At 37.1% G+C, this 14,513-nt stretch overlaps 1 long non-coding RNA gene across 3 annotated transcripts in view; it reads left to right on the top strand.

The window, feature by feature from the left end:
* The first annotated feature begins 2,259 nt into the window (after positions 1-2,259).
* Positions 2,260-14,513, top strand: part of LOC113625446 (uncharacterized) — a 208,056-nt gene continuing 195,802 nt past the window's right edge. For all 3 annotated transcript variants that reach the window (XR_003434680.1, XR_003434682.1, XR_003434681.1), the window contains exon 1: positions 2,260-2,384. This is a non-coding gene — a long non-coding RNA (uncharacterized LOC113625446). The remainder of the gene's footprint in view (positions 2,385-14,513) is intronic.

Genomic DNA, 14,513 nt, shown 5'->3' with positions numbered 1-14,513 from the left:
GAATACTTCGATCTGCCTAAGGATCTTTCTTCTTCTCTTCAGGGTCTTCTGGGAAGTTGCTGGATATCAGATAACACCAGATAGAGCTTTTTCTTCCTCTTTTTCATTACTGCATTTCCCTCCTTTCCCTATTAAGCATTAAATCCTCTACTTTCAGGAACTTCTAATTCTCCCTCTTTTCAAAACTATAATTGGTATAATTTGGGAACGCTGGTTTTTGCTTTCTTTTGACTCCGTTCCGTGTTTTGCTCCTCTTACCTTTTTTCATCCAGATCTTTAGTGCCAATGTTTTTTCCTGATTTGCCTACTCATGCCCACTCTTCTGTCATTACTGTAAGGGCTTTCTTGTTCATTCCTTCCTTGGTATTTTTCTATAGAATCATCATAGCATACATTTGAAATACAAAGTAATTATTATTCTCATATTAGGCATTATTTATAAAGAAACCGAAGGACAGTGACCTGAGTATGTCACCGAAAAAGAAGGACAGACCCAGGTTCAGAGGTTAGAGTTCAGACCCAGGTTCAGAGGTTAGAGTTCAGGCTCAACTCTTAGTCCAAGGCTATCCCATCTAGACTGCTGTTTCTCATTTTAGGAAAGTGTGAACATGACATTTTGAGCCCCAATTTAAATTTATTTTACCTTTATATAAATTCACAACGGTAACCTCCAACCTCATATTTAGTAAGATGTTAAATTTTTTTTTCAGGGCTTGCCATTTTAAGTAGCGTTTCCCACAGGATACTTATCTGAAGGCCTAAAAAAAAAAAAAGTGAATGTGTACTGGATCAGACCTGCTTGACTCAGCAAATTTCTGCAAATTAGACAGATGATGTGCATAACCTCAAAGTATCTTTTTTAAGAAGTAGCATACCACAACCGATTATTAGTCCTCAGACATACGATCATCCTAGACATCAAATTGCTTCCAATTTGATGGATTTTATCCTTTCACTGATCAGACTGTTCTTTTTTTTCTGGAAAAAAATAAATTCTGGAAAGATTTCTTCTGATGCTGAAGGAATCTTGAAGGCTTATCATTGGACTGATTTGTTCAGAAAACCTCAGACAAGTTTAAAAATAGTACATATTTAGTTAGTAAAACTAACTGAGGAAAAGAGCATATGGTTATATTAGTTAGTGGGTTCTATGAATAGCATTCATGTATAACTCTTTTTCATTTAACAAGGAGTTGTAATTTCTGTACCTGCAGATACATTCTGAACCAGGCTTATTTTGAGCAGTATGTTTCCCCTTTTGTAGAATATAGTGTCTCATGAAACCATGGGGGAAAAAAACAGAATTGATTTATAATTTCAATCAGCTAATTCTTTAACATATTCCTGATGTTTGATTTCCAAAAAGTTGTTAAGCTGTCTGGACAGAATACAAGTATTGATCACCTATAATTTGGGGGTTGACTTTCTTATTTTAACCAAAAAAATGTGATTCTCCCTTTTCCCTTGAGCCATTGCAAGAAAGGTACCATTGCAAGTGTAAAGGAGGACCTTTTTCAAATTAATTTTTGCTCTTTATTTGACTATACTCAAATTGACATGTAATTTGTGTGAGGCTGTGAAATTGTGGACATTGGAAAAAACTTTCCTGCATTACTGAAAGAAATCCAGGTGGCTGGCTTCTCCCTGTTTCAGAGCTCTTTCAGCACCATTAACCCCTTTGTCCTTTTCTGAGGTGTTTTGGTACCAGCGTACCTCATTTGGTTCAAGTACAAAAATTAAATGGGCTTTTTAGCTAATCTAGCCAAATGCTCTAGCTAATCACTCAGCAACTAATTTTTCAATGATCTCGGAAAAAACTTCAAGTAACAGAATCATACATTCTAGGTCATTCTTGTGGTCCCATGTTTCCAGCATAGATGAATAGCAGTGGACTTTTTCAAAGGACAGATCTGGGTTTAAATCCCATTTCCAGTACTTACAAATTAGGTAGCTTTAGGCAAGTGCGATGGTTAATTTTATGTCAACTTAACTGGGTCATGGGGCACCCATATATTTGGTTAAATACTATTCTGGATGTTTCTGGGAGAGTGTTTTTGGATGAGTTTAACATTCATTCAAATTAATAGACTGAGTAAAGCAGATTGCCTTCTCTAGTGTGGGTGGGCCTCATCCAGTCAGTTGAAGGCATGAATAGAACAAAAAGGCTGACCTTCCCCTGAATAAGAAGGAATTTCTCCTTCCTGAATTCCTTGGAGCTCAGACTTTTTTTTTTTTTTTTTTTCTGCTTTCAGACTTGAATAGAAACATGGTCTCTTCCTGGATCTCCAGCCTGCCAGCCTTTGAACTAGAACTATACTGTTGGCTCTCTTGGGTCTCCAGCTGACTGACTACAGATCTTGGGACTCGTCAGCCTGCATAATCATGTGAGCTAATTCCTTATAATAAATCTCTTTCCATATATAATTTATATAGGATATATATATCCTGTTGGCTCTGTTTCTCTGGAGAACTCTGACTAATATAGCAGGTTATTCATTCTTTTGCAATGAGTGATTTCATCACATGTGAAATAGGGATAATAACACCCATTTTACAAGGTTGTTGTAAGGTTTATGAGATTAGGAGGGCAAAGCATGTTGCACAAAATAGGTGTTTATAAAACAGTAACTGTTGTTATTATAATGATTATTTTTCAGAGCACAGATTCTTTCTAATCTTAAAAAATACAGTTATAGTTAGTCCAATTTTTTTCTTCTTTCTAACTTCTTCTTCCACCTGCAGTTAACGTCCTTTTGATTTCTGACTCAGTGCTGTTTATGTTCCGATGCCATCTCTTCCAAAATTCCTGGTTGAATTTTTTTCTTATAAAATTCTTTAACTCAGCAACGCAGCCCATGATCCACTGGTGATACTCTTTTATTTAAAACAATTAATTAATTAATTAATTAATTTTTGGCTGCGTTGGGTCTTCGTTGCTGTGCATGGGCTTTCTCTAGTTGTGGCGAGCAGGGGCTACTTTTGTTGCAGTGCGTGGGCTTCTCATTGCGGTGGCTTCTCTTGTTGTGGAGCACGGGCTCTAGGCATGCAGGCTTCAGTAGTTGTGGCACGGGGGCTCAGTAGTTGTGGCTCGTGGGCTCTGGAGAGCAGGCTCAGTAGTTGTGGCTCACGGGCTTAGTTGCTCCGCAGCATGGACCATCTTCCCTGACCAGGGCTTGAACTGGTGTCCCCTGCATTGCCAGGCGGATTCTTAACCACTGTGCCACCAGGGAAGCCCCCATTGGTAATACTTTTGATTCTCATTTTCTGGCTCCCCAGTCTCCAACTGCTTTTGACCCTATCACTCAAGATTGAGGCATCTGGCTTTACCTCTGGGTGACACACATTCCTTAGGCCTGGACAGCAAAAGAAGATGTCGTGAGAATGTGGGTCTTTCAGACTTAAAGTCAGGGTCTAGGAGTGTAGTTGGAAGAGGTATTGGGATGGGGGTCTTGGGGTCAGATGAATCATGTCAAATACTCAATGTAGTGTTTCCCCTACAAATCCTTCTGAGGTGTCTCTTTTACTCCCTGATTTTTCCTTTTTTGCCAGTCCCTGACCACTACTCCCTTAACCCTCCACATACACATACACTATTTTCTATTCTACCACCTTTCTTTGACTTGCCTTGCTCTGTGTGTATGTGCAGCAATATTGCCCTTACGAGTGGCGTTTGGGTAAGTACCCCTCTTCTTTCATTTCCTTGACTCTAAAGTGGTGCTAGTAACACTTACTCCTGGGATTTGGGGGAAAATTAAATAACACAATGTATACAAACTGTCTTGTATCCTGCCTAGGACACAGTAAGTATACCATAAATTGTAATCAATGCTGTTATGTGACTCAGTTAGAATAGGTTATGAGTTCCAGAGTGAGGATACAGAGGGGGAGATTAGGCCAGAAAGATGGAGGGCAGTGCAACCTTATCATATTAATGTAGGCAAAAAACTATAGTTGAAGTTACTTTTGTATGTTAAAAATGTGTATTGTCTAAGTATATACATATTAGGAGCATATATTATATATTTTAATATATATCAATCTATATATATTAGTATGTATTATTAGTAATATATTAGTAATAGTATATATATTAGTAGTATATATAGATAAATAGTATATATTTTTATATATACTTTAAGTATATTATATATATTAAATATTATATATTCACTATACTCTAAGTATATTATATATACTTAAAGACCAGACCAAGGCCAAAGATTAAGCTGTCTGGCCAGATAGAGGCAGCAGGAAAGAAGAAGTACTGGCGATGGTTTGTAGGGATCCAGGAAGTCTAGAAGGAAGCAGAGACAATCGTGGTCCAGGAATGACAGGAGCATATAACACGGGAAAAGTCCTAAAAGATGACAGGCTGGCAAGCTTGCAAAAAGACTAGATTTTAAACGTTCTTACCACACAAAATCTTTTATGTGACATGACAGAGGTGTTAGCTAATGCCATGGTGGTAATCATGGCAAAATATAAATGTATCAACTCAACACATTGTACACCTTAAACACACCAATGTTATATGTCAATTATATCTCAATTAAAAAATCGCTACAGCCAGAGTGGGAAGGACCATGGGTGCTCAGGCATTGACTACTTGTCCTCTCCCGTGGTGGCAGCACCCACTTAACGAGGATGGCTGTGGCTGAATGTTATGTGTGGGGACCAACCAGCTTTTTCTGGATCACACAGCCAAGCCGGAGAATTAGAATTTGATCCCAGCACTTTCGAACACCAGCTGCTCTGCAGAGCGAGCTTTTCACCACATCCCACATTCCTCTAACACATGTTTTCTGAGAAATCTTCAGGAAAGAGCAGATACTTGAGCTAGCTTTTGAAAGGCATTCTCAACAAAGGGCCCTGAATGGGAGAGCACGGCAAGTTTAGAGAAGTTAGGGCAGAGAGTGTTTGAGTATAGGCACAAAGCAGATGTGAAAATGGAGCCGGGGCTTTAAAAAAAAGTACAATTTGAGGTCCCTGAGCTAAGTGGAAATGCTACTCGGGAGTCCTGGAGTTACTGAGGAGATCGTTAGAAGATATGAAGCAGGAGTGACGTGATGAGATTTGTGTTTGAACGTGTAATGAATGAATTGGAAGGGAATTCAGCTGGAAACTAGTAGATCAATTAAGAAATATTTTAATGAATGGTAAGAAATGTCAAGAAGTCCAATGTAGGAAGTGTTTGTGATGTTGGAGAGCAGGGGATAACTTTGATAGATATTAAGCACATTCAGTGTAGGTAAGTGAGGGGGGAGGGAGGAGTTGATAAATGAGACACTTGACACAGGAGGAGTGACTTCTGCTACCGAGAGATTCGCCAGGTGGCTTGAGGACTCTGCTTTATCAGGAGAGTTTTGGCAGATAATGTGCACCTTGCCAGAACTCAGGGTACTACAAAGATTTCTAGGAGGAATCCATTCATGGCATTCCTACCTTGTGAAGTACAGGGAGACACTCAGATCTTATTTAACAGTGAGAGTAGATTTACCTTTGAATTGTACCTTCTCTGAATCACTGTTACATACAGAGTGTTGTTGAGCTCTAAAGCACATTTGGTTCAAATTTATAGTTATACAACAGGTATTTTTTTCTGATACTGAATATGAGGCCTTAAAAATATTATGTTAAATAGACAGACCATTCCAGCCTGTTGTGGCATGTCTGTAAGTACCTGTTCAGTTTATATATTCTGTATATACTCTTTAAGAAAACAGCACCATCTGCCATGATGCACCCAGGGCAGCTAGTTATTTCTGTAGGTGTTGAAATGGATATATATTTGTCTTTGTCTTTGTCTATGATTAAATGTTATTGAGTATTAACAAATAAAACCCTTTATGACTTTTTTCCGAAAATCGAATGCAGCATGATATAGAACTTAATACCCCTAATTGCAAACTAACAAGAGCTGCTTTTACAATTACTTCAATGTTTGTATGGTTATGACTCATGAACAAATTACTTTCATGGTTGGGTTGTGTTTATACAAGGCAGGGTGTGAATTTTAAAAATGGATCAACAAGATGGGACAGATTTAGGTGTGGACATATTTATGTAACATGTTTAAATATGGGCATAGAGAAGCAGAAAAACAAATACCTCTTTTGGCATGCTCAGTAGTTAAAGAAGATTTTGTGCACTATTGTATTAATAAACATTTATGGAGATTGAATGAAAATTGGCATCAGGTAGGGTTCTGGCAAAAAGCCCTTTAGTAGAGTCAGTTGAAAGCTAGTGACACGTTAAATCCTTAAGAAAATATGGAATAATGCCACTTGCAAATCCTTCACTTACAACAGATGGAATGCAAGCTCATTCCAAATGGCAGACTACTCAACAGTGGCAAATGAAATTAAACCAATAATGGTAGTATGAATCTGTGAAAAAAGGAAGTAGACATACAACCCAAGAAATTCAAATGGAATATTACTACTGTGTTTCACACCTGGTAATATACCTCACTCACAGGTAATGTTCTAACTTCCTTGAATGATTGTTAAGTCATACTGTTTGTCCTGTTCTATGCTCATAGGCCCTTTTGCAAATACAGCCCAGTTACTGTTATGCATTTAACCCAAGTCTGAGTCTGTATCCCTCAGACTTTAAGAACAGACACATGCCCAAGGCAGTCCTCTGAAGGGCTGACAAGGTCTGAAATAACTCTTCCAGAACAAGGGTTAAAAACGTGAATCTTCTCTATGGTTCTGAAAACATTCCATGTTTCTCCTAACCAACTCTGCCCATGGGTAACACCAGCCTGCTTATAGGCAATCTCTGAGCAAGTTCAGAATTGTGCAGTAAATAGTACACGATGCATTACCATTTATATTACAGCTAAATTGGTCTTATTAAGAGATTAACTATAGGACAAAAGATAACTGCTAGAGGCTTAAGAATTCTCTTTAAAAATGTGTCCTTAAGGAGGAGCGTAGAAAAAAGAATTATCATCCAGCTAACAAGATGTTTAGGAGGCAGTGCTGTGGGTAGACATTGTATAACAAAGGGGCTTGGACATACTACATAGATGTGTATCCTAGTAAGTGTTCCATGTATACATATAATTATTTACATGGGCTAAATCAGAGAGACGCCTGCATCGTATTCCACTTTTATTTTCTTTCTTGAGATTTTCTGTTACTAATAATTAGGAGACTGCATCACATTGTTTGTCACAGGCTCAAGTCTTGATTCAGGATTTCTGGGATTTCAGCTCTAGGTAGATAATCAGCAGCATCTTTGGGGAACTTTTATAGAGAACAGCTTCTTCTTCCCCGGAAATACTTGGCAAAAATTGTGATTTAATGTTCTTGCCCTGAGCTTAGTGGCATTCTCTGATCTTCCCATCATCCTTGCTCATTTCCCAGAGGCAATGATGCTTCCCTACTTCCTTTGGCTACCTTCTCTCTAGAGGGTAGCTAATATCCATGCTCTTAGGTACAGAATCACAAGCTTTTTTCAGCGGCTAATTTGTTGCAGTAAAGTTTCTCAGAATCCTTGGAGACTGTCTAGAAGGTATACATTTTCCTGATGACTGCAGAATACTATCCAAATGATCCCTTAAAATATCTTCACAGGTACTGCATTGCAAAGCTATTCAGACCGGAAGTGTCAAAACTCTGGTACCCATACACAGTAAGAATCCTGATGGATTTTTCATATGTCCCTGCCATAAATCTGTGAGGGGTTATGGACTTTGTCTTCTTTCTGTCTTCTATCCACATATCCAGTCCTGTTCATTCTACCTATTTAGCAATCTCTTGAGTCTTCTCTTTATCCCAAGCACCTTTACCATAGCTGAGCCACCTGCTGTAAAAATTTCTTTTATTTCCCCACATGTACCCCTAATCCCTTCCGATCATTCTTCATACAATAGCCGAGGTAACTTTATAATAGTACAGACCTTATTATATTCTTTTCCTAGTTCAAACCCTCCTAATGACTCCTGATTGTTCTTAAAATAAATCCGAATCCTTAATGTGGTGTCTAAGGCCCTATCTGGTCTTAGACCTGTCTACCGCAATAGCCTCATCTTTTGTAAGGCTCTCTCTTGAGCTGTGATCTCTGGCCATCTTCCGAGATTTCCCTCCTGTCTGCCTCAGGACCTTTACACATGCTCTTCCCTCTTTTGGAAATACTTTTCTACACCCCCCATCCACTCCTTTATTCAGCTAACTCCTACTAGTTCTTCACTTTTTAACTTATATATCCTTTCTTCAGGGAATCCTTCATTGACTCCGGTTCACGCCTTCTGAATAGCTAAGGTCACTAATTATACAGTCTCAGCATAATGAACTTCATTAACCAATTGTCACTGACATTAATTGTTTTATGCTTATTTTCTCCTTTAGACTTTAAGCTCCAAATGAGAATAGACTGTATCGTGTTCTTGTTTATAACATTTACACCACTGTTTTCCCTATGCCTAGCTTGGAGCATTGCAACCAGTAGGTGCTCAATATATATTTATCTGTCACTTGCTAAGTGTCTCTGGAAGTGCATGCATAGCCTTTGGTTCAACAAGGTAAACTTGAACAACAACTCTAATAGTTTCTGATTATACTATTAAGACTTTGGAGCATATAAAAAATCCAATTTTTCTCTTATTTTTTGGTTTGGACAAAACTGCTCATGTTAATAGCTTGTCCCTGGGAAATTATGTCTTTTTCTTTTAATCTCATGCGATGCCTGTACAATATGTAGATGAATGTTTGGTGAATTCTTAATAAATGCTTAAGAAGGCTTTCCACTGCCCTAATTCTTTGTCTTCTTTAGCATCTCTAGTGATTTAGCTATTTCGTTTGGTTGTTCTCTTGGTTTAATATTAACCTCTGAATTGTGGGAGCCTGGTACCAGTGTCCTAAAGATCTGGACTGGAGGATACCTTAAATGACACATCACCATGTTCTACTCACAACTATTCCCCTTTCCCTCTGGACTATTTATCCTCTTCTATAGGGTGATTTGCTTCTCAAGCTGCTACATTGTCTAGAAGGGTATTGGTGACCATGCTCATCAAGTCAAAAGCTGCCTTTCAGAACCAAAGTATCTAGTCATTCTTCCTGCCACAGAGCTCACTAGGTCCCATGCAATTAAAATTCAGAATTTAATTGTCTTTAATGAGTATAATATTGATGCTACCCAAATTAAATATGAGTGATAAAAAATAGACACAGATTGAAAACCATGTTTGTACTTCTTTCTTATCTAGATAAGAAAGTAGATAAGAACTACTTACTAAATGGCAATGTTTTTATAACCTCTCTTTGGGTTTGGAATATATGTAATTTTTAAAACCATGTCATATAGTCTGAAAGGGCATCTGTTTATGATGAAAGAAAAAACCACAGGAATCACATCTTCTCTTACACCTGATTTAAATAATATTTACTACCTGTATGTGATTATACTGATAGCAAGATACTCATGTTTGGACACACATACCAGACTGGATTTTTATAAGCAGTTACTGCTAACTGAATTGCTCCTGTGTTTCTTTCTGGACTGTATGATACAGCAGAAATTCAGGAATATGTTTTGCTTCTCTTTTCTTCTTTCAAACCTTTCTTCTTTGAAACCTCCATCTTTCAGAGGTTTCAAATTAACCAAGGTTAATAATGAGAATAATTTCTTTATATATTAACATATATGTCCTAATTTAGAATGATATAAAGATAAACACATTTTATGATTTTTTTATTCTAGATTTCATTTAATTTTCAGCCTCTAAACCTATGAATGTTGAAAACTGTGCTTGGGCATAGATTTTGTGCCTCTTCATGAAAAAATGTGATCTCTGGGCGAAGTTCGATAATGATTTATTTCTCTGGCTTATACCTAAAACATTTTCCTTCAGTTATTTATTTTATTTTTAATTTAATTCTTCAAGTCACACATAAATATGTTCTCAATGCACAAGATGTAAACAATACAAATAAAGTAGAAGTCCCTCTTTGTAACCCCACGTCAATCTCCTAATCTCATTCCCTTTCCCAGCAGTGACCATGACTAAATGTTTGATATGTGTGTTTGTTAAACTTTAAAATTTATTTCATGCATATATATATGCTAATACATAGGTTAAATTTATCATAAAAATATATCATGACCTGAATCAAATTACTCTTTTGCTTAAAAATCTCCCGTGGCTTCTTACTTTACTTCATACCTTATTTTACCATGGACCTCACCCTGGCCTCCACGGCCCTTCACGACCTGATCCTTGCTTGCTTCTCTAACTCATTTCCTACACTATCCCATTTCTTTACCAAGGTCCAAGAACACTGGATCATTCCATCTCTTTAATACATTCTGTCTTGTTAATACCCTGCATGTTCCTCCCTTACAGTATGGTCCTGAGCACTTTTCTTTACCTGGAAGAGTCCACACCCAACATTTACATGGCTAGTACTGCCTCATCATTCAAATCTCGGCTCAAATACCGTTTCCTAAGAGAAGTCTTTTCTCAGAGGCTATTCTGGTCATTTTGTCTCCTGCTAGGTACTCTCGAGCTAACTATTCCGTTTGAGTATTCACAGCACTTACTACTACTCAGAATTTTGTAATGGAGACAAACAAAACAAACCGTGATTGTTATCTGCTTTCTGTACTAGAATAGGAGCTTCATGAGGGCAGGGTCTTTGGCTTGTTCATCTATTTATATCTCCCGTGCCTACAATGGCACCTGACACATAATAACTGATTGTTGAGCAATGAGGACTAGAGAGCAAAGAAAGTCCTGTCACGTCATGGTTCGTACCATGATGGAGGTGCAAGTTCTATTTATAGTTGTGGGTAACGAGTAAGTTACTTAACTTCTTTTGAGTATTCTCATGTTTACAATACTTATGATAACAATAGAATCAGCTTCGTCAAGTTGTTGTCAGACTGTTAACTGGGATAATGCGAGCAAAGTGACCGGCCTTGAACCTGGCATATAGTATGTGCTCAGTGGTCGTTAAAAGGGGAGTGACGGGGGACACAGGTATATGTATAACTGATTCACTTTGTTATAAAGCAGAAACTAACACACCACTGTAAAGCAATTATACTCCAATAAAGATGTTGGGAAAAAAAAGAATAAAATGAGGTATTTAATTCTTCTTTTTTTTTTTTTTTTAAAAAAAAGGGGAGTGACGTTAGCATCGTGGCTGGAAAATGTCCCTCTTTTGTGCCCCACCCCCAACCCCAGAAACAATTTGGCATCTATGCATGGAAAAAAAAAGTGCCTTGGTTGGAGCTGTGGGATTCAGCACCAAACACAAAGCGACCTGGCAGGAGTCTCAGCCACCCATGTGTCAGATGATAGGCATATAGACCTCAGTCCCAGCTGTGGACACTGCAGTGGCCTGTGAGCTGGCTCCAGCCCTTCTTGGCTGTGGTCTTGAAGCCCCTGGAAAACGCTGTCTTAGCCAATCACTCGTGGATGAGAAAGCCTTCATGGAAGTCCAGCTTTAAAGTAGAGAATTTCCAGCATAATACTGGAGCAAAATATAGGAGTTTAGGTGAAGTGGAGAGGGTAAGAGGAACAGTTTGGCTTTATCCATGTCATTTCTGCCTCGAGGTGGCATGGCTTAGGGCAAAGAGAAATCTTTTTGGCCCTAATAAATAAAGTCAGGATGAAAGAGAAATTATTACAATTGATAATCACAGAAATACAAAGCATTCTAAGAGGATACTAGGAACAATTATACACAAACAAATGGGATAACCTAGAAGAAATGAATAATTTCCTAGAAATATATGACCACCAAGACTGAATCATAAAGAAATAGAAAATCTGAACGGATTAATTACTAGTAAGAAAGTTGAATCAGTAATCAAAAATATCCCAACAAATAAAAGCTTCAGGACCAGATGCCTTTCCTGGTAAATTCTACGAAATATTTGAAGAAAAATTAATGCCAGTAACTTCTCAGACTCTTCCAAAAGTTGAAGAGGAGGGAACACTTCCAAACTCATTTTACGAGGCCAGCATTACTCCAAGACAAAGCCAGATAAGGACACTATGAGGAAAGAAAACTACAGACCAATATCTCTGATGAATATAGATACAAAAATTCTCAATAAAATATTAGCAAACAGAATTCAACAGTACATTAAAAGCATCATACACTATGATCAAGTGGGTTTTATCCCTGGAACATAAGGATGGTTCAACATATGCAAATCAATAAATGTGATTCACCACATTAATAGAATGAAAGATAAAAATCATATGATCATCTCAATAGATGCTGAAAAAGCATCTGACAAAACACAACATCTTTCTATGACAAAAGCTCTGAACAAATTGGGTATAGAAGGAATGTACCTCAACATAATAAAGACCATTAGAGTAAGCCCACAGCTAACATCTCACTCAACAGTGAATGTTTGAAATCTTTTCCTCTAAGATCAGGAAAAGATAAGGGTGCTCACTCCCACCACTACTATTTGACGTCTTACTAGAAGTCCTAGCTAGGCAGGAAAAAGAAATAAAAGTCATCCAAATTTGAAAGGAAGAAGTATAAATGTCTTTGCAGATATGATCATACATATAGAAGATCCTAAAAACTCCACCAAAAAACTGTTAGAACTCATCAACAAACTCAGTAAAGATTCAGGATACAAAATCAACATGCAGAATCAGTTGCATTTCTATGCACTAACAACAAAATCTCTGATAAAGAAATAAAGAAAACAATCCCATTCAAATATAGTATCAAAAACAATAAAATACTTAGGAATAAATTTAACTAAGGAAGTGAAAGACCTCTACACTGAAAACTATAAGATTTTGATGAAAGAAGTTGAAAAGACACAAACAAATGGAAAGATATCCTGTGTTCATGAACAGGAAGAATTAATACTATTAAAATGTTCATACTTCCCAAAGTGATCTATAAATTCAGTGCAATGCCCTTCAAAGTTCCAATGGCATTTTTCACAGAAATAGAACAAACAATGTTAAATTTTGTATGGAACCATAAAAGACCCCACATAGCCAAAGGAATCCTGAGAAAGAAGAACAAAACTGGAGACATCACACTTCCTGATTTCAAACTATACTATCAAGCTATATTAATCAAAGTAGTATGGTACTGGCATAAAAACAGACACGTAGATCAATGGAACAGAATTGAGAGCCCAGGTATAAACCTTCCCATATAAGGTTAACTAATATTGGGAAACAAGAATACTCAATGGAAACAAGAATACTCAATGGGGAAAGTCTAGTTTCTTCAATAAACAGTGTAGGAAAAACTGGATAATTATATGTAGAAGAATAAAAATGAATTCCTATCTTAACACCAATCACAAAAATAAACTCAAATGAATTAAAGAAGAGACCTGAAACCATAACACTCCTAGAAGAAAGCACAGAGAAAAAACTCCTTGACTTTGGTCTTAGGAACAACTTCCTAGATATAACACGAAAAGCACAAGCGACCAAAGCAAAAATAAGTAAGTGGGACTACATCAAACTAAAAAAAAGCTCCTGCACAGCAAAAGAAGCAATCAACAAAATGAAAAGGCAACCTACAAAATGGAAGAAAATAATGACAAATCATGTATCTGATGAGTTAATATCCACAATATATAAGGAACTAATACAACTCAATAGCAAACCACAAACAAATAGTCTTATTAAAAAATGGATAGAGGGACTAAACAGACATTTTTCCAAAGACCTCCAAATGGCCAAGAGCTACATGAAAAAATGCTCAAATTTACTAATTATCAGGGAAATGCAAATTAAAACCACAATGAGATATCACTTCATACCTGTTACAATGGCTGTCATCAAAAGTACAAGAGATAACAAGTGTAGGTAAGAATGTGGAAAAACAAGAGCCTTTGTTCACTTTTGGTGGGAATATAAATTGGTACAGCCATTATGGAAAAGAGTATGGAGGTTTTTCAAAAAATGAAAAATAGAATTACCATATGATTCAGCAATCTTACTTCTGGGTATATTTTCCAAGGAAAGGTTATAAGAAACCGAAGAGATATCTGTACTCCAGGTTCACTGTAATATTATTCACAACAGCCAAGATATGGAAATAACCTATGTATCTGCCTGTAGATGAATGAATAAAGAAGAAGTGCTATATATACACAGTGGAATATTATTCAACCATTTGTGACAACATGGATGGACCTTGAGGGCACTATGCTAAGTGAAATAAGTGAGACAGAGGAAGACAAATACTGCATGGTATCATTTATTTGTGGAATCTAAAAAAAAACTAAACTCATAGATACTGAGGGTAGAATAGTGATTGCCAGGGGTTGGGGTTGGAGAAAATGGGGAGATAGTGGTCAAAGGGTATAAACTTCCAGTTATACGAAGAATACGTTCTGGAGATCTAATGTATTCCATGGTGGAAATAGTTAACAATAATGTATTATATACTTGAAAGTTGCTAAGAGAGTAGATCTTAAATGTTTTCACCACAGAAAAGCAATGGTCATTATGTGAGGTAATGGAAGTATTAACTAACCTTACTGTGGTAGTCATTTCA

Source organism: Aethalodelphis obliquidens, unplaced genomic scaffold, assembly GCF_003676395.1.
Source record: "Aethalodelphis obliquidens isolate GAN/ISIS:26980383/991018 unplaced genomic scaffold, ASM367639v1 scaffold15, whole genome shotgun sequence".
NCBI classification, from domain to species: Eukaryota; Metazoa; Chordata; class Mammalia; order Artiodactyla; family Delphinidae; genus Aethalodelphis; species Aethalodelphis obliquidens.
Note: the sequence above shows the minus strand (reverse complement) of the source record. Positions and strands in the feature narration are given on the sequence as shown.